Raw genomic sequence first — 21,702 nt, 5'->3', positions numbered from 1 at the left:
AAACCTCTAAAAGTTCATTCGTTTTGCTCATACTTTACTCTAGGATGCTTTAATCATCAGCATAATCTAAGGGTAGGAGACTTTTTCCTCCCCATTTGATTCCATGGTCTCCCATTGCCTTTCCTGTCCTCCTCAAGACAAGATCAAAACAATCCATATAATTGGGGAAAGAACACAAGCCTGCTTAACTCCTGATTTAATACAAAACCAGCTGCTAACCTCATTTCCTACCTTAACTGCAGCAGTATTATTCTCGTACACAGGACTAATCTCGTAATCATAATCTATAAAACTGAGGACCAAAGGTGTTTGCTAACTCAGGCACTTCTCAATTATTAACCTAAGAGTGAAAATTTGGCGGAAGCATCCTCTACCTTTTCTAAAACCGCACTGTTCTTCTCTTAAAACTTTGTCTACGGCATCTCTCAGTATAAAAAGTATCATATTACTAAGTAATTTGCTACCTACATAGACCAGACTTATGCCTTGATAATTACCACACTCACTTTTATCACGTTTCTTATAAAGTGGCTTAATTAAGGTTTTCCTAAAATTGTTAGGTACTTCTCCTTTTTCAAAAATCATATTCATAATCTTCAGTAACTTATTTCTAACCTCGAAGCCACCATATTTAAGAAACTCATTTACCACCCTATCAGCACCTGAACCCTTATAATATTTCTTTCCTTTTAGTACTATCGCTGATTCTTACTCGCGAAATAAAATATCTTTCACATCCAAGGTGTCACAAATTTTTCTATTTTCCTCTGTATCATTTCCTGCAAATCTATCTCGGTTTAGCAAAATTCTCAAAATGTTCTGCCCATCTCTCTTTAATTCTTTCCTTATAGCTAATTATGGCTCCATTCCTATCTTTAACTGGGCCAAGCCCAGATTGACTGCTCACTCTCAATTTATTGACATGCCAGTACAATATTTTACTATTATGCCGTCTAGCTGCATCTTCCAGATCCTCGGTAATTCTATCCATGGCCTCTGTTCACCCCTCCTTAATTCATATTTTAATGCTTTCTCTACTTTCTTTACATTCCTTTTACTTTCATATGATCTATCACTCAGATAATTTTTGTACAAGACCTTTTCACTAATATTCTCAGTTGCAGTCTTAGCTTTCTCCCCTATGACACCTTCAGCAACTTCACAAATTATTTTTTCTAAAATTATCCCAACCATCTTCCACATTATCTAATTTTAAACTCTCAAGTTTAGCATTCAACTGATCCTGTTAATTTTATCTCAAATTCTCGTCCTTGAGTCAACCAACATCATAACTTCCCGGGAGGTAGTTACCCTTCCAAAATTTGAGCTTTAAATTAACCCTTGATGCTACTAGATGGTGATCTCTACTTTTAACATCAATAACAGCACTCCTATATACCCTAGTATCCTGTATTGATCCTTCCAGTCTTTGGTTTACTATAACACAATCAATAAGGTTTGTTGTCTTACCATCACGTGAATACCATGTTAACTTACGAGCCATTTTATAACCAAACACCGTGTTGATTATAACTAGATTGTTATACCTACAAAATGGCAAAAGTCTGTATCCATTACTGTTTTCTTTTCCAACACCAAATTTACCTAGGCTAGGATACCATCTATCCCTATTTTTATCAGTCGGTTCTAAAGGGGCATATACTACTATAACTGATACCCTGAACTTTTTAGTCATAAAATGGACAATTAGTATTCTATTATTAATACTTTCCCAGCCTAAACGAGACTTAGCAGCTTCCTTATTCATCATGAGCCCTACTCCCTATGTACTCCATCCTTCCTGTCTGAGTAAACAAATTCTATAGCACCTAATTTCAGGCTTCCTACCCCTGGGATCTGAGTTTCTGAAACTCCTAATAAGTCCAGTTCGAATCGTCTGAATTCGTCAGTCAAAATGCCGATACGATGGTCATTATTTAACGTTGTAACATTCCAAGTTCCAATTTTCACGTTCTTAAAATCTTTGAAATTATCTTGGCCTCAGGAAAAGCAATGATTCTGGATACCAGTGCAGGATGGGGATCACATATCTTCTCAAGTCTACACCAAAGTGCTTAAGCCGGCTTAGAGTCAGACAGCAAGAAGTCCCTGAGACCTCCATGAATGGAGGTTTTGTGCAATCCTGGGCCTATCTTGGTCACAACATGGTTTTCAGCACTTGGCGATGCTCTTCTATCAACAAGAGTCGAAATCCTGCACAGACTATCTCAAGCCTATTACCTCCGACTCATTATACATTCATGCCTACAAATATTATGCTACTACAGGGAGGCAACCCATAGTAGATAAATTAGCTAGGAATAGTTCTTTCAGCCCAAAGACGCCCATCAAAACATACCAAGCCAAGAAGAGTTGTCCAATGATCAGAATCCCGTGCGAATGCTGTGTTGTTTACTAGGCTATAATTTCCTCGAGGGGCGCCACTCCTCAAGTGGGATTATGGTTAACCGCAAGGTCCCCAGTCTTGCAGGTACAGAATTATGGGTTGGAAGTTGGAGTTGGCCTAACGAAGTGAAAGGTTCGTTGGCACTTAGTTTTGTAATTTTGTATGTAAATAAAATGATGGTTCTGAAAAAAAAAGAAGAACTAAATGGCATTTTTCTATCTGATGTGCATTCCACAATATAAATTTACTGTAAAATTAATTAATTGTTATTCTTAGTTATTCTTAGTTAAATTAATTGTTCTTCTTAGTTAAGCCCTTCTTTTGATGATTATTTGTTTTTGTTTTAGATATTAGTGGGAAAATGCATCATTTTGTTTGCCCTCTACATTAAAGAGATTAATAACAGCCAAATTAGATAAATGATCATAGCAAGCTCGTTTGTACAAACTATTTTCATATATTTATAAAAGAGGGTGACGAACATGATCCACCAATTTAATTTGTAGAGCCTAGCAAAGAAGTCTCATTGTCTTTACAAGAAACCTAAAAAAGGTCCCAGAAGCACCAGCTTCAGGAATTGGACAAGTAAGTCTAAAATTCAAACTTCAAGTCTCCTGAGATTTGACTGTTTGGGTATATTTCGGTTAATTTACATCGTAAAAGATAAATTAGAACAGAAAGAAATGACTTTTTAACATCAACAGCTGGTTCATAATCTCAATTTTGAAGAAAAAGCGAAATCAACAACTTTTTTTGTATAGCCTAGGGTTCTATCTTGCCCTGTTTGGGGGAAAGGCTGGTATCTCCTATCTCTCTTATCTAACAATCCTGAAACCAGCATTCTTAAAATAAAACTTCTTAATAAAATAAAGCTCATAGCATACTCAATATCTATTTGATAAGGGCTTTCCAATGAGATATTGCACGAAAATATTTGAATGTAAAGTGATGGCACAACATTAAGGATATGGAGGTATTACAAAGCGAGCTTTTTCTCCACTAATTTAGCGCTAAACTTGGCAAAATGTATATTGTTTGAAAGGTCTTTGTTTGAGGGACATGATTATAGCATAGCTCCCGGCACCCAGACTCAAACTTCTGTTTCCTCAAACCTCAAAAAAAAAATCCTTAAAAATTCTCTCCTTAAACCAGAAATAATGAACATTCACAAAAACATTCCTGGTACAAAGCTCTATCCTAAAAAAAAATAATAGTTTTCCGTTCACAGGAAAACCTGGACAGTATAATCTATCATACCTCCAAAACAATAGTGCCTTCCAAAGAAGAGATACCAAATGAAGTTTGTATCCTAGAGTTCCTTGTCAAAATAATATTTGAGATGTATTTGTCAAGAGCTTTTGAACTAGATGTGACAAGACTATATTTGAATGCAAAGTAATTGCCCAGCATTAGGGAGGCATAGCCAGCTAAATTCAAAGTAAATCTTTTGTTTCTTAGCTCTAAATTTGTGAAATCATATGTCTTTTGAAAGCTGTCTGTTTAATGGACATTAACAGACATTCTGTTAATGTTTAATGGGCATTATTCTGGTATAATTTCCTGCAACAATTCAACAAGTTAGCAACTAAAAATAAAAAACATTGAGTTTCTACTACATCAGCTTCCCTAATGTTGGACACACACTTTACAGTCGAAAATAGTCCATTTGCCAGAAAGCTTTCAAATGATGCTAGAAGAAGGAGAAGGATGCTAGAAATTAAAAACCTATAACCATTAGATCTACCTAAGTGAAACTGCTGGAAGCAATTGTTAATGGCAACACTCTCAGAAACTTAGCCACAAATAACTTTTTGAGCCCCTGTCAGCATCAGCATACCAAATTGTTCAGAAATTAGAAATCTTACCAATGATTATGACCATATAAATTATCTAATTGACCAGGAGATTACCACAGACCTAGCTCTTCTTGTCTTTGTCAAAGGCTTTTATGGGGTCTGCCATAAATTCCTTTGTTTTAATGTAAAAGCTGAACATTTATATTGGATATTGTAGAGTGGATCTACAGATTCTTTTCAGAAAGAAAACAAAACCCATAAATTTATGAGGAAAGTGCATAGATATTCAGTCACTATGCAGACAACTCAAAGATAATTGCCCCCTCTATCCATTCCTCATTTCAGTGTGACCTTGACCAGCTTACTAGTTGGGCAATTTTGTGGTATCTGCTGTTTCACACCCAAAAGTGCTATAACGACCAATCTTTTCAAAGCCTTAATCCAGCCCAAAATGAAGTTTGGTAGGTGTGTTGTTACCCTCCCCCCCCCCCCTCAACAAGGGAGACCAGCAGGAATTGGAGTCCATACAAAGAAATCTGGAAGACAATGATTACCTCTCAAGAGACTCAAGCTTTCCACCCTCAGCTACAGAAAGAAAAGGGGAGATGTTCTTATAGACTACAAGCTACTAAGTTCTACAGAATTCCCTTCCAGTTGAATAACATTGTCAGAACAAGATGCCACCTAATGAAGTTATTTCAAAGAAAAGCCAAGATAAGATTGAGAAGCTACTTCTTCTCAAACCATGATGAGTACATGCAGAATTCCCCTGCAAATAAAACAGTGACAGCCCACAGTGTCCATGCTTTCAAAAACTCAGTTGATTAAGGCTGGTGTAAAAAACCATTGCAAACTGCATGGGATGATCCTGAAGTTCCTGATAATCCCAGTACTGACCCCAGATCCCAGATTTACCTTGACTGCTGGATGTTGCAATTTAAGGTATTGGTGTGTAGTTTGATGAGTTTCCAGCCAAAAATCTTTTGGTTAGAACCTCTTTTTACAAAAGGCAGTACATAGAACCATAATATTATGATATTAGTATGATATGTGTTACTTAGTGCCCCTAAGAAGAGTCTTATGAACTTGTTTCCCTGTGCATTCTGAAGTATTTGTTTAATTATGTAATGTATTAAGCCTATGGAATTTATTTAATTTTCTTGGTGCTAATCAATACCCAGGTGTTCAACTCTTCTTTATTGCCCTTTTTGTTCATCACAAAGTTAGTTTATTACTTGTTATCAGAATTATTGTTGTTATTTTTGAAATGTGAAGGGCCAATGGGGCTATAACATTTATGGTTTTACTGCCCATAATCAGAAGCATTGTTGTCATTCTTGTTATATTGCAATGGCTATAAGACTGTTACATTTATGGTTTGGTTGCTGTATTTTTCTATTGTGTTTGTAACAAGACATGCCTGTGGCTTACTCTGTTTCTTTTACTTGTTTAAAATAAAAAAAAAACCCTTGCTTGAAATAAAATTAAAATTTTGTACTACCTCAGCCTCCCTAATATGATAATAATAATATTTCATTACCTGTCAAAATCGACAGAGACAGAGCAAAGACAGATCAAAATCAACAGAACAAAAGAGACAGAGTACATAAAAATAGAAGAAAAAGATAAACAAGACAAATACAAAATACATAAAAATACAAGTTTTAGACACAATGTAATGCTCTTTCTAAACAGCCTAGCCCAAGGTTATTCACAAATTTGGCTCATCTTGTAGGTTTGTATTTTATTTTGTCTATATTTACAGTGATTCATGAAAATGTTGAGGAGGGAGGGGACAAAATGTGTTTTCAAAATCTAGGAGGAAGGGGCATTTTTGTCTATAAAATACCCTGAAAGGGCATTTCTCAACAAAAATAGGAATCTTTCAAATCCAAGGGGAGGGGGAGATACCTCTCCCCCATTATGTGTGCTACTACTTAATCCTAATCAAAAGTTTTTTCACAATGCCAAAATAAAGCTGATTTAGGTATTATTGTAGTTTATAGGCTCTTTTGAAGAAAATGGTATGATGAGAAAGAGTAATATTATGCAATCTTTTAATCAACACCATTACCTTAAGTTGCAGTGTCCAGCACATAAGGTATTATCCTGTAGGTGCTGATTAGTAAAGATGTTGAGCCATTGCATCAGCTGCATCCCATTCTTGAAACCATGGCTTTGATAAACAATCTTTATCCACATCTCCCTTGAAGGCCTCCACACTAGGGGCTGAGACTGCTTCTTCACTTTTGGAGTTCCAGAACCCTATGACTCTATTTTGGGAAGAAGTTGTTCTGTAGTCTTTGGTGTTGGCTTGTTTGCAGTACAGCTTCATGGTGTGTCCTCCAGTTCTTGTTGACTGGGTGAGCATATTTAGTTGCAAGGACTGGGTGAGCAGCATTTTGTATGCCATGATGATATCCCCACACTTCTGTTGATAGGGGAGGGTAGGAATCTGTAACTTCTCAAGGCGGGATGGACAGTCCAGGCTTTTACAACCCTCTATTGATTTATTTGCTTGCCTTTGGACACACTCTAGTTTTTCTTGTTGCCTTTATTGAATGGAGTTGCCACACACATACCAAATTCCTGTTTTGGTCAAACAAGTCCTTTATATAGTGTTGACATCAGTTTTGGTGACCTACAGCAGAATATTATTTTTACAATTCCCAGGTTCTAGACAGCTTTAGAGGCAACTGACGGAGCATGTTGGTCAAACTTCAATTCTTCATCCCCAAGTATACCCAGGTCTCTTTCAGCATGGGAGGAATCAATTATCTGCCTAAGACTATCTATTCCACACATGTGATACTGACCCCATTACATTCTTTCTGTCAAAATGAATTATCCTGCAGTTCTTAATGTTGAATTCTAACCTCCAGAGTGTTGCTCAATTCAAGACTTTGTTAGGTCAGCTTGTAATTAGGCTTGCTCTTCAGCTATTTGCAGGGCTGATGATTTTTGAATCATCAACAGACAGGTTCATTTTATTTTTGACAGATTGTGGGGCATCATCAGTATAGATGTTAAATAATATTGGACCAAGGATTGTTCACTGTGGGACTCCACTTCAGTACTATCTGATAAAATGCCTGACCATTTTCTCCATGCACCTTTATGCGTTGTCTTCTATCTTTCAGGAATGCCATCACCCACTCAACAGCCTCACGGCTTACCCCAATTGCCATTAATTTTGCCTGTAGTTGATGATGACATGCTTTGTCAAATGCTTTGGCAACATCTATGAAAATGAGATCTACTGGGATTCCTCTATCTAGGACTCAGTGACAAAATCATATGCATCTATCAAATTTGCATCAATGGCTTGTCCTAATGTAAATCCATGCTGACTCTGCATAGTAAGATTGTTGGAGGTGATGTTCTGGTTCAGGTTTTTCAGTCTAGCCTTAACATCATCTCTAAATTAAATGTTTGCATCAGGGCAATGCTCCTTATCCCCCCAAATAGTGGCAGATATTGTCCTAAATAATTCATTTATCCATAAATTTTCATGTTTAAAATTGTCATATAATCACATTTTTAGAGATTTCATTCTAAGCTAGTCAATAGCATCATGTTATTGGAAAAGAATGGGAACATACATTATTTAAAAGTGATTTAGAACTTGGATAATAATGGAAGTAAACATGAAGAATGATAAGCATAATAGACACTTTCCACATAATATAAAAAATATGTTGTTTCCTGAAGTTTTGTATATAGCCTAGGGCTATTTCAGCCATTGTTAGGAGTGGGGCTTATTGTCACAATAGCAAATCAATATATTAATAAGGACTGCCAGGGGAATTGAAGGTATCAATGTACAGTTAGGGCGGTTGAGAAGGAAACACTATACAAATCTGAAAACAACTTTTTAAAATCCTAATATACTTACTTATAATATTCCTAAAAGCCCTTCAATATACCGTACCCCCCCCCCCCCCATGTGCAAACATATAGCCTAATTCTAATGTATTTTTTTCTTGCATGTTTCTTTTGTTCATATAGATTTAATTTTATTTATTTTAAACAAAAAATAGAATGAGCCATATTCTTGTCTTATTACAAATTAACAGTGAAAAAAAGCAACTATACACAAGAACTGAACCTGTGGATATTGATTGGTGCCACAATTAACTAATAAACTCCTTAGGCTGAACACATTACAAAAAAAGCAAATATGTCAGAATGCACAAAGAGACAAACTCCTTTTAGAGGCACCAAGTAAAACAAAGTAATACACAAAGTAATAGAGTAATAGAGGCACCAAGTAATACAAATGTCATAAATACTATGGTTCTATATACTGCCCTTCATAAAAAGAGGTTCCAACCAAAGCTGTAACACTATTTCATAAATCAACATGGTCAGGTAACATGTTCCATGATCTAATTGATCAATTTACAAAAGATGCATGTCCAACCTTTCTTAAAACACTTTTCTGATACAATTTAATGAATTCTGCTGTGTGGGTGACAAAGACTAAACTGATAAAAATCACTAAAGTACAAATTAGCAGCACCTTTAATAATTCCAAAGGCATTAACTAAGTCTAATCTATCCCTCCTGAACTGCAAAGATGGTATGCTAAAACACTTAGTCTATGCTCATAAGGCAAGCACTTCAAATAAGGAACAAATTTTGATGTCTGTTTTTGTACTTTTTCAATAAGCAGCAAATCACACTTTCTTGTTGGATACCACACAGATGTGCAGTAATCAACAACTGGTCATGTCATTATCTTATACAGCTTAGTAAAGCTTTGCAGGTTAAACCTTCTAAGCCTTCTTTTGATATGAAGCAAACTGTAATAGGCTTTACATGATGCAGCTAGTACTTGTCTATCAAACCTTATTGATCAAAAAAAAAATACCAAGGTCCCTAATGGAATCAACAGAACATATTACAGCTTCACCAATAGAATACTGGTATCCAGCTGTATTTACTGGATATTTCACCACATGACATTTTCCCTGATTAATAGTCATTAAATTTAAATTACACCAATTAACCAATGTATTTAAATCATCTTGTAGAAGAGCCACATCGTCTGGGGAAGATACACCATTGTAAAGCTTTATGTCATCTGCTAACATTTTGAAATACTATGTTGAATTACCTGTGGCAAATCATTTATAAATATACAAAACAGAACTGGTCCTAAGCAACTACCCTGAGAGGCTCCATTCAAAACACTACACTGATTAGATAAGATTCTGTAACCTATGTGTTAGGTAATCTGTAATCCAAGCAAGAGTTCTCAATCTAATCCCATACAGGATTGGATTGACAAATGTGTTAATTGCAACGCAGCAACATCAACAAAATCAAAAAATGGAAAAATGCACAGGAATAAATAATTGGGAGTATTAGCCTACAATTGGGGCTACTGAGAAGAAAACAATCCTTACCTCATAACATGCAGAAAAAATTATAGTTAACAATTTTTGAAGGTGCTTCCACCATGATTTACCCCCCCCCCCTCATATTCTTCAATAAAAAGTTTGCAATTAATACATTTTTCTTTAAGTGATATTGAAGAAAAGTTACTATTTAGCAAATATGTTACTTGGTTAAATAAAAAAAAAAAATAATTACAAAACACATAATCAATGCACACACATCAAACAAACATTATAGGCTGTCAGCAATGCAGACAACAGGAGTATACTGGAAACATTTTCAGGTGGATGAGGGTGATTTTAATAAGCTTAGATTCTTTGGCAGCTTTACTGTTAATAATAAAGTGCATATTCCCCTTTCTATTTCCTTCAAATCATAGGAGACAAAATCCTTGCAGACAAACTATGCATTATTCCAACAGCCCTATGCATTGCATGATTCAGTGCATATAATTTGAAAAGCAAATCAAAAGGTACAAAAAGTATACAGGAAAATTGCAACCCCCTCATTGAACAAAAAGAAAAAATCACTTTTTTACATGGGCAGCAGTGAAATGTCTTCTTATTTTTCTTTGTTGCTATTGAGGCTCTGGAACATCATAGAGAGTTGTTTAAGGACTCATAAAATATAATTATTTTATCTCACCATTTTTTATATGTATAGACTCAATAAGGCCATCATAAAGTGCCAAAAGGTACAATAAAAGTGCAATTTGAGTGATATTTTTTGGAATGGAAAGGCTGGGCTAGACATATCAACATCATAGAGAGCTAAATATAGGGTTTCAATTATAAACTAATCTTTATATTTAATTGCTCTTTATAAATTTGACTTTATAAGGCAACTAATAAGTGACACATGGACCCATAAAGTGCACTCTGGATTGTTTTTTCTTACTTGAAAATAAAAAATAACAAAAACAATGTTGTCCAATAAAAAAACTTGGTGGACAAATTTCCCCCCACCCTTTGGAAATTCTCCTCTATGGAGAATCCCCCTGGAAATTTTCCTTACATTTGAAATAGCAACAGTACTTTTAATTTAAAGTAATAAAAAACAATGTGTGAATTAATAACTTACTTGTTGGGCATTCTTTGATTAAGAATATTGAGAAAATCTGAACAATACTTGGCAGCATTGTGGTCAAAACTTACATTAATTAAAAATTATCAGGGATGTCAATTGAATGGGAAAAATTAACACCTAGAGTTTGAAAATTACCTTCCTCTTTGTATTTTTCTTTGTAAAAAAAAAAAAACAAATCTAGAAAAATTACATAAAAAGGTTTTTTGTGTATATCAGGGTATGGGTATCAGACATCAGGGATTTTGTGTAATTATGATTCACTATATCCTACCTGCATCAGACATTTCATACAGCATGCTCATTAACTAGGCTGGGTTCTTCTATTTACTTGATGATAACATTTTGAAGGCAGTATAGCTTATTTGTATAAATATTAATGTGGAACATATTATGTAACGGACTCCTGTTTTTCATATTCTTTTATATTAAAAATGAGGATGGATTAATTAAAGAAAAAATCATAGGCCTATGCTCTAAGTAAAGATCAATGAAACTTAAAACAAGTAGGCCAATAGTTTTATAGTTATCTAAAAAAAAATTTCCAAATTATGGGGGAGCCAGCTCCTCCTCCCCCTCGACAATGCCACTGAGAATAGACACAAAGGTAAAATTCTACTTTAGTTACTTTTACCTATCTTGGAAAGGGCTGAGGTTAGGAAAATGAAACTTTCAGGGATGGGTCTACAGGCTAAAATATGTCCTGGGAAGGTATTTTGAAGTACTTATCTCCTCTCCTTCTCCCTCTAGAGAATCCTGAATTTTGCCTACATGACAGGTCTATACCTATTGAAATTTTGACAAAACAACATTTTACCTTAATTTTCAGTTATAAGATTCCTTTTCTCTGGCTTTAGTTCTGAAAATGCAATTCCTGTTATTTGAGTAGTATTTTAAGACATATCAATGTTAATTTTCAAAACTTAGGAAATGTATTTGCACATCTTTAAAACTGTATATATCAGGATTGAGCAAAGTTGTGAAGCTAAAAACAATTTTGTTGGACTTCATTTTAAGCAGAAGATCTATATTACAAGGTTTCACTTTTATAACACACAGATTTTTAAAGGTCATCAAAGGTCAGGACCCTCTAGAGGGAGAAGGAGTGGAGGTAGGTACTTCAAAATACCTTCCCAGGACATAGTTTAGCCTGCAGATCTATCCCTGAAAGTTTCATTTTCCTAACCCAACTCCTTTCCAAGATAGCCAAAAGTAGCTAAAGTAGAATTTTACCGACACAAATATTTGAGAATGTGATAAAAAAAACTGGAAATAGCCTACAAGGAAAGGAGTGAAGATAAAAATTCTTCCCTTGTAAAATATGTTAACTAGGATTATTTTGCATATTATGAAGTAATAATTTTTTTCTTACCATGTTTCCTTATGTACTGGACTGCTCCTAGACTTACACCATAAAAAGTTTTACTAGGCCTAGTAAGAAAGGAGGGCTGAGACACAGTTACAAGAGTAGTATTAGGCCTAACCTGAAATGAGTCAATACCTAGCTTCTTCTTCTTCTTCTATTTAACAGCAGGCGGGCTTTTCAGTATAACTATTTAGCCCTTTTCCTTTTGCTTCACTCTGTGGGCTACAGAGCTACTGGCTTGATTGCCTCATATTTATTAGATATATTCAGATATCTTTCAGCAGATCTTTCGACTCTAGGAGTTCAAATATAAGATGATAGATGTCGATTTCTATGCTCTGTGTGCAGGTATAGTTGGCTAGGCTCTTGGCTGATAGTGGGATTTTGTGGTGTTTGAAGTATTTTAACAGTTTACAAAGCAAGGTATGTTGTGCAGACGTCAGCATATTACATTCAAATAGGCAATGGTCAATTGTTTCATTATTCATATTACAATGCCTGCAAAGAGGGGACAGGGGAATTGAACCACTTGAATTAGAAAGCTTATATGAGAATGCAAGGAAATTTAGTCCATTTGTTCCAGAACGAATTCTATGATAAATTTTAGAAAGATACTTATTGGGAAAGGGGGAAAGGATAGGATTAATCTTATTAAAATTAATATCTGATAGCCTCCATCGGTAAATATCTCTAATTGGGATTTGTCTCCCACTTGGCTTGTCAATATTTATAGCATTTTTTGCTATTTCATCAACCTGATAATTACCACTTATGCCAGAGTGGCTAGGAATGTACTGAAAATAAGTTTTTATGCCACTTGAAGCAAGATTATCAATCATACTGAGACAATGATAAGGGTCAATGTCCAACTTTTATTGAGGAGCTGAGGCCAGCAACTCAAGGCTTGATAAAGAGTCGGAATAGATGATAATATTATTCGAATTTTCAATCAAAGGTTGGTTTTGCTTAAGGTGTTCTAATGCCATGATTATGGCATTTAACTCAGCAGACATTATAGATAAATTATTAAATAACCTCTCTCCCATTGCAATTTTCAGGTGAGGAAGGAAAACACCACTTGCAACCTTCTCATTCATTTTTGACCCATCAACAAATATTTGGAAGTGATTTTTATAGGTAATTGTATTAAGTTCTGCAAATTTTTTCTGGACAAAAGCAATGGCGGTTAAATCTTTATTACATTTTGAAAATTCAGTATTTATTATGGGAAATGACCAGTTCCATGGAGGGGATTGGGGGAAAGTACGTACGATAGACTTTGCTGGTACAGGGAACTTCTTTTGAATATTGGCATACTCATCTGCAATACCTCTATACATGGCTGGATTTCTTAACCAATTATGTAATGTGTGTGAGCTATTTGATTCAATTTTTGTAAGATGTTTTATCAAGAGAAAGCTACGTCTCTCCCTTATTGTTGTTAATCCACTCTCCATAAGCAGAAACCTGGTGCTTGTGGGTTTCCTAAGACCAAATATGAGACGTATTATATCATTTTGTATTGTTTCAATTTTTTGCATCTGAGTCTTTGCACAAGCACCATAGACAATGAGCCCATAGTCAATATGGGGTCTTATTTTTGATTTATAAAACTGGAGTAAGGTTTTCTCCTTACAACCCCAGGGTGTGGAAAGAAGTCTTTTTAGTATATTTGCTTTTCTATAACATTTTTTTATTGTGTTTGAAATGTGGAGGTGAGGTGGAAATTAAGTTTTTGGTCAAGCATGAGACCTAGGTAATTAATATTATTATCTTCTGGAGTAGTTGTTTTATTTAGAGTTAGTTCTGCATTAACATGGTTTCGCTTCCGGTCAAATTGGATTATTTTTGACTTGGTGGGTGCAATGGGTAGATCTGAATGTTGAGAGAATTTTTCAAACAGGAAAAGTGACTTTTGCAGATTTGACTGTGCTATCTGAAAGGTGTTGCCAGATGACCATAGCACCAGATCATCAGCATATTGTAGATTCGTGTGGGGTAGGTTCATGTCCCAGAGATATAGGGCAAAAAGGAGGCAACTGGGGACTGCTCCCTGAGGTAGGCCTTTGGATATTGTCTTTTGGGGTGAAGAGGCTGAACCAATACAAACAATGAAACTACGCACTTCTAGGAAGGATTTAATAAAGGATACTAGCTTAGGAGGTACTCCAAGGTTTGCAAGTTTATTTAAAAGGATTTGGTGGTTCACATTGTCATAAGCTCCTTCAAAATCTAGGAAAGCTGCCACTAGGATATTTTTTTTTTAGAAAGATTCATTTATTGTATTTGTTAGCAAAATGAAAGCATCTGTTGAGGAGTGGTATTTCCTGAATCCAGTTTGAGTGTTTGGGATCATATTATTTTTTCAACAAACCAGAGGAGTCTGTGATAAATCATTTTCTCCATTATTTTCCCCATCCCAGGTGTAATCATTATGGGCCTATAAGACTCAGGGTTATCTTTTGGTTTATTTTTCTTTAGGATTGGTAGGAGGGACGAACATTTCCATATATTGGGGAACCTAGAAGATGCCCATGCGTGATTATAACAATTTAGCAGTTCTTGTTTGTATGAAGGTGTGAGATTCTTTATCCATGTAGGGTGTATATTGTCATAGCTACTGCTAGTTTTGGACCTAATATGATGTATTGCATTATTCAATTCCTGGATTGAAAATGGATTAGTTATGTACTCGGATCCTGGGCGTGGTTGGTGACTAGGGTTCATAGGAATTGTGGACAGTTTGCTTTGATTATTTGATGTTAGCTTATTAACAAAAAGAGTTGTAAATAGGTTAGCCTTTTCATTATCATTGTCATAATGGGTATTATTATGTATAAGCTCATACAGGAGTGGGTTGGGAGAAGTCTTTTTCCCACATATGTGGCTTATGACTTTATGTATAATTGGCTCATTTGTTTCTCTGGAGAGATTATTTGCAAAATTATTCCAGTATTTATATTTAGCATCTATTATAGTCCTTTTTAGATTAGATTCTGCTTGTAATTTTTTTAAATATGTAGTAGGTGTTGGTTTTCTTATGAATTCTGCCCGAGCTGCCTTTTTTATCCTCCATTTATTTAGGCACTCATTTGTCCACCATGCTTTAGGAATTTGTTTAGGGAATGTTTTCTTAGGTGTTGTCCTGGGGATAGCATGATTAGCTGTATTTATTAGTAAAGATCTTCAGCATGTGTGTCAACTGTTGTGTTAGAAATGCATGAACTTTGGGTGAAACTTGTAATTTCATCATTTAGCTTATTTTGGAAAATAGACCAATTTGCTTTAGTATTGATATATTTGGATGTATGAGATAAAGTTTCAGCAGGTTCATTTAGGGAGCAAACTATAGCAAAGTGGTCTGTACATAGACTATCAATTTTATTTATGTAAATTTTGTTCAAAAAATTTAAAGACACAATTTGTAGGTCAATTGTGGAGAAATTGCCACTTTTGGGGTTGAAATAAGTATTCAGGTTTGGAGGGGTAGCAACAACTAATTCATTATTATTTGAAGTCATATGCTCAATAAATTTACCAGCTTTATTTGCTGGTTTATTCCCCCACAAAAGGCTGTGGGCATTGAAATCACCACAAATAATGATATTTTTTAACATATTAGAATTATTTATATAATTAAAGAAATCCTTGGCATCTGTAGTTTGGCCATTAGGGTTATAAAAGCTTATTATGTAGGTTTTTAAATTATTCAACCAAACACTTATACCAATTACATCAACATCATTTTCAAAATCTGGAAAATTGATGCCACAAAATTTTATATTATTATTAACTAATAAAGCTACACCACCTCCTTTTCTCTCTGAAGATCTATCCTTTCTCAGGATAGTATTTCCCAGAGACTTAATTTGTTGATTTTGGGTTAAATGAGTTTCCTGGAGGCAAGCAATATTAATTGAATTATTATTCATAAATGATATTAGTTCATTTAGCTTATTTTCTGTGAGTGATCTTACATTCCACTGGAGTATTGATAAATGTTGTGTTGTTGATTTATTCTTCATATGACTGTGTATCAATGTTCAGCTTTGTTAAGAGTAAAGCAAGATCTTTTTTCGCTTGAATGAGCATATCATCTGGGATGTAGATTTTTGCCAATTCTGCAATAATTTTTGTTTTCTGTAGTTGATGTATGTTCATGGCCTGAACTGCATTACAGTTTAGAATGAATAAGCATATATTTGGGGATTGCATTTTTGGTAGTGCATCCTGTTTGTTGGTTAAGGGATTGATTCCTGGTAGTGTTTCTGGTTTGTTTCTTCTTGGGAGGGAGGGCCAGGCTGGCCTCATCTCACCGGACAAGGAGGCTTGTTGGCTTGGTGATTCCTTCTGATAGGGATGTGAGCTTGGGGGCTTAGAAGATGGTGTTTTATATGGGGTGCTTGATGCATTGGGGGCGTTTGACTTGGGGGTTTTGGTTGGTTTCATTACTGTCTTTATTTGGTACTGTTGGGCAGTATTTGCTTCCATTGCTGCAAAGGGGTATGGGAAGGCCTTTTCTGTTGACATTTGGAGTGTTAGAGCTCTTTTCTGGTATTCAGGGCATAATGATTTATTTGTAGATTCATGTGGGCCTTTGCAATTGATGCATGTAGGCTGAGTGTTGTTGCAAGTTGTCAGCTCTTTAGGATGGAAAGATTTACAATTACTACACTCATGGAGAATTTCATTGCATTTGTTTGTTGTGTGTCCCAGTTTGAAACACTTCTGACACTGAATAGGCTTAGGTTTGTATTCCTTGTGTGGTTTTATTTGCCCAAATAGGAATAATTTTTCTGGGATATCAATTTTATCCTTCAGTGTGAATAAGAAGGATCTACTAGTTTTTAGGCCATTAGAGTTGGGTTTTCCAAGTTGGGTAAAATCATCAACTGGGATTGTGTTTCCAGCCCTATCTGAAAGGCCTTCTTTTAACTCCTGAGTAGATATCTCTGGGGGAACATTATAAACTACTATTTTTGTTGGTGATTGTTTTGGGTTCCAATTAGATGCAATAATTGGGTTATTCAGAAGGGATTCAAGGTTAATTATTGTATCTGCTGATTTCTGATCTTCTACAGCTATTAGCAGAGATCCATCACGGTTAATGTTAAGAGAGAACATTGATTTTAGCAGTTTAAAAATTGCAACTCATAGTGCTGAGATAATTTTTATTTCTCAGGGGGGAGTGTGAGCAATTTTAAGTTAGATTCTTAAGTTTTGTTGGGCGTATCTCGGACTGAGAGAGGGGACCTGATTTCAATTGGGGAGATTTTTTTCCTTTTCGTAGATCTTCTAGAGAGGATCTCTTGAAACCCATTATCATCATTTATAGTTGCATTAGCCCCTACACTTATCATTGTCCTATTCTCCGAATTGGAGCTATTATTAGAATTTTGAGATAGGGTGCTTGACCAGCCAGGATGGGTATCTTTCACTATGACACTTTCACTGGAATTTGATTTGGGATCTGGGGGGACTTTTTTTTTTGGAGGACTTCTAATCATTGCCTATTGGAAAAAGCTTTAAACAAATAAAACTAAAACAAGAAGGGAAAATAGATGATATTAAACCGTCTGCACTATACTATGGGGAGGATAAACACCACAGTATAGCCCTGAGGATGACTTGAGCAGAATTGGTTTGGTACAACTGCTGATTAGAAGAGATAATAATCACAAGAAAATATATTTCGATTTTCTTATAAGGTTGCTGAACTCAAAACGAACTCACTGAAACTGAACTCAATTTTCTTAACTCAACTGAACTCAAAACGAAAAGTATTCGATTTCTTCTTTGATACTTTGATACTGTAGCTTTCATCAGCCCGGAGTGATATTTCCAAACTGAGCCTCTAATTGATATTTCCAAACCTAGCCTCTAAAGATTCAATTTCTTCTTCTTCTTCTTCTTCTTCTTCGATTATAGGCTTCGGATGAATCCATTTAACCTTTTTCGTATTGTCTGATTATGTCAGGGGTGTCCTGGGAAATCAAATATAGAGATTAGACTATTATTATTCAATAATAGGCTTTATACATCATTGATGAAACCACCTATATTTAGGCAGTTAAAGACAGCTTTGAAAAATTCAGCATCATCAGTTGAGGAGTGTCTCCTTTGTGTTAGTTGGTCAATATTAGGGGTTAGCTTGAGGCGCTTGAGAATAGCAGATAAAGTTAGCCATTCTTTTTTATGGTTGAGATTTGCCACAGGGCAACCAAAAAGAACATGGTTGATGGTCTCATCATAGGCTTGACATAGGCGGCAAAGAGGGCTCATTACTGTTGGAATGGTTGTGTTTTGATAGTGATAAGTCTGGCTTTTAAGTCCAGTAGCATTTGATCGTATTCTGTAGTACATCTTTGAGTCTTTCCGGGTTGTAAATGGAGAAAGGTTTGGTGGACATTGGTTTGCTAGATAAATTTTTAGGCGCCAATGGTTTACATCTTTTACTGGGATAGGTCTTCCAGAAATTATTTCAAGCTGAAGGGCAGATTTAGCTATTTCATCTGCCTTGTGGTTCCCTTTTATACCCAAGTAACTTGGGATGTACTGGAATTTTGTGGATATACCTTGTTTAAGTAGTTGGTTCAATAGTACAAGAGTGGTGGAGGTATCATTGTCTGGGTAGTCTGAATTTTCTGGTGATATTGAGGCAAGGGCTGATTTTGAGTCTGAATAAATTATAAAAGGGGTGTTTCTTGGGGGGTTTGGCATCTTTATAATGGTTTCCAATGCAATGTTGATGGCAGCTAGTTCAGCTGTCATGATACTCACATCATTTAGGAGCCTTTCAGCAGTTGCTATACATAAGGATGGAAAGTGGACTCCACAAGCAGTCCTGGAATCTGTTTTTGAGCCATCCACAAAAATTGGGAGGTGGTGGATATATCTCTGAGACTCAAATTCATGAAATAATGATTTTACATAGGCAAGGGAAAGGTCTGTTTTAATAACTAGCGCAAACAAAAGGTTCACTTCTGGGTAGTGGTTAGCCCAGGAAGGTATCCGGGGGTAAATTTGAAATAAAGAAGATGAAGGCATGGGGTAGGTCAGTTGGGTGGTTGCAAATTTCCGTGCAAGGCCCCTAAAAGCTCCAGGGTTTCTTAGCCAGTCATGTAATCTATGGGAACTGTTACCTTCAATTTTTGTAAAGTAGCGGGCAAGTAGAATGTCTCTACGCATGGCAATAGAGGTGAGACCACTTTCACTGAGGAGGAAGTTGGTTTTGGTGTGATTCCTGAAGCCAAGTATAGCACGGATCATAGTATTTTGGACAGTCTCCAGACTGCGTAGTAGGATATTTGAGCATGATCCATAGACAATTAGTCCATAATCAATCTGAGATCTGATATAAGTCTTATAGAAATTTATTAGAGTTTTTTCATGGCAACCCCAAGGCGCATTGAGTAGCCTTTGTAAGATGTGCATTTTTCTGAGGCATTTTATTCTCACATTTTCAATGTGGAGCCTGAAGGTTAGTTTTTGGTCTAGACTGATGCCAAGATATTTGATGTGTTATTGCTCTTGAATGACAACACCATTTAGGGTTAGTAGGGCAGATTGGGGATTTCTCTTGTTATGAAACTGTACTATAGCTGATTTTGATGGGGCGGTGGGTAGGCATGAATTGTTGGAGAAACATTCAAAGGCATAAAGCGACTTTTGTAACTTGGATTGGGCTGGTTCAAAATCATTTGAGGTAGACCATAGGACTATATCATCTGCAAGCTGAATATTTGTTTGGGGTAGGTTGAGATCCCATAAATATAGTGAAAACAGGAGACAGCTGAGGACAACACCTTGGGGAAGGCCTTTGGAGACAGACTTTTTAGAAGTGATGTAGGAATTTACTTGGAGAACAAAAGAGCGTTCAGATAGGTAACTTTTATAGAAATTCACTACAGGTATTGGAAAACCCATTTTTGATAATTTTTGCAGTAGGAGTGGATGTTGGATATTATCATATGCGTTTTGGAAGTCCAAGAAGGCTGCAACTAGGATTTGGTTGCCTTTCAGACACTCAGATATGGCGTTGGTTAGGCGAACAAATGCATCAATGGAAGAATAATATTTCCTAAATGCTGTTTGGGTATGTGGGATGAGGTGGTTAGACTCAGCAAACCAATACAATCGGGAGTGGATTATCTTCTCATATAATTTTCCCAGAGCTGGGGTAATCATAATGGGTCTGAAGGAGTTGGGGTCCTCTTTGGGTTTATTTTGTTTTAATATAGGGATGATGAGTGATGTTTTCCAAGCAGATGGGAAGAAGGAATTGCTCCAGGCATTGTTGAAGAGAGATAAGAGTACTTTTTTAAACTCTATTGGAAGGTGTTGGAGCAATGATGGATGGATCTGGTCGTGGCTGCAAGATGTTTTGGGTTTGGTTGAATTGATTGCTTTATTCAACTCAATCATTGTAAAATCTTGGAGTAGATACTGGGACCCAGACAAGTCAAAATGGGGTGTTAGGCTGATCTGAGGTGGATTATGAGGGGTGTTTTTGAATTTCTTCTCAAAACAATCTGCTAAAAATTTAGCTTTTTCTTCGTTGGTTTACAACTGCTGACCATTTAGAGTTAGCTGGTAATGGAAGCGGTTCTGTGTGGAGAATTTGCCACACATCTTGTCTAGGAATTTATGAATCTTTGACTCTGGCGTTTTGTGGGACACTGACAATAGAAAGTTTTTGCAAGCCTCTTCTTTTGCAAGTTTGAGTGTTCTCTTAAGTTTTGCCTCTGCTTGTAGCTTTGCAATATATTTCGCAGTGGATGGATTTCTCTTGAAGGATCTGATGGTATTCCTTTTATTGTGTCAAGCCTCTTGGCAAGAGGATGTCCACCATGGCTTAGGGGGTTTATTATTCTTCAGTGTTTTAGGGCATTGGGACTGGGGTATGGTAAGTTTTGCAGCATCAAGAAGTAGTGATGTGAGATTTTTGGAGAGTTGGTTTGAGTCTGTGGAGAGTGAAGAGTAGTCATGGTTTGAGAGAATGTGGGAGAAGTTTGGCCAGTCTGCTTTTTGCCACACATAGTGGGAAATGAAATTGTCAATAATGGCTGGGTCACCAATTTTTGTGCATATGGCGAAATGGTCACTTAGGAGGTTGTCTATTCTGTTGACAGTAGTTTTATTTATTAAACTTGATGAAACTAATTGAAGATCAATAGTTGAATAACTCCCACTTCTTTTGCTGAAGTAGGTATTTAGGTGTTTAGGATTCGCTAGTACTATATTGGTAAAATTGGTGAGGAATTCCTCTATGTATTTTCCAGCATTATTTTGAGGTGAATAACCCCAGATAGAACTATGGGCATTGAAGTCCCCAACAACCACTAGATTTGAATTTGAGAAATTATTAGAAATAAAATTGAAAAAATCATGTCCATTGTTATTGCCATTTGGATTATATAAATTAATAACAGTGACCTCCATGTTTGCCAGCCACAACTTTATACCAATTGCATCAATGTCATGACTGAAATCAGGGAGGCTTATACCACAGAATTTGAGGTGTGATCGTACAAGGATGGCAACTCCACCACCAATTCTATTGGAAGATCTGTCTTTTCTTAGGACATCATAACCAGGAATTTTGAGATTAACTGATGAGTTTTAATGGGTCTCTTGAAGGCATAGTA

At 35.9% G+C, this 21,702-nt stretch overlaps 1 protein-coding gene across 6 annotated transcripts in view; it reads right to left on the bottom strand.

Moving 5' to 3' along the window:
• Nucleotides 1-17,950, bottom strand: part of LOC148942030 (solute carrier family 35 member G1-like) — a 29,145-nt gene extending 11,195 nt beyond the window's left edge. For 2 of the 6 annotated variants that reach the window (XM_089103491.1, XM_089103492.1), the window contains exon 1: nt 12,191-12,802. The gene's annotated coding sequence lies outside the window, so the exon portion shown is untranslated. Of the gene's footprint in view, nt 1-12,061; nt 12,130-12,173; nt 12,803-17,734; nt 17,770-17,928 lie in introns of those variants that run through there. The other 4 variants (XM_089103494.1, XM_089103493.1, XM_089103490.1 and 1 more) reach the window with 4 other exon arrangements.
• Nucleotides 17,951-21,702: the final 3,752 nt, after the last annotated feature.

Source organism: Artemia sp. Qi Xiang Cuo, chromosome 17, assembly GCF_049724085.1.
Source record: "Artemia sp. Qi Xiang Cuo chromosome 17, ASM4972408v1, whole genome shotgun sequence".
Taxonomy (NCBI): Eukaryota; Metazoa; Arthropoda; class Branchiopoda; order Anostraca; family Artemiidae; genus Artemia; species Artemia sp. Qi Xiang Cuo.
This window is presented reverse-complemented; position numbering and strand designations above follow the sequence as displayed.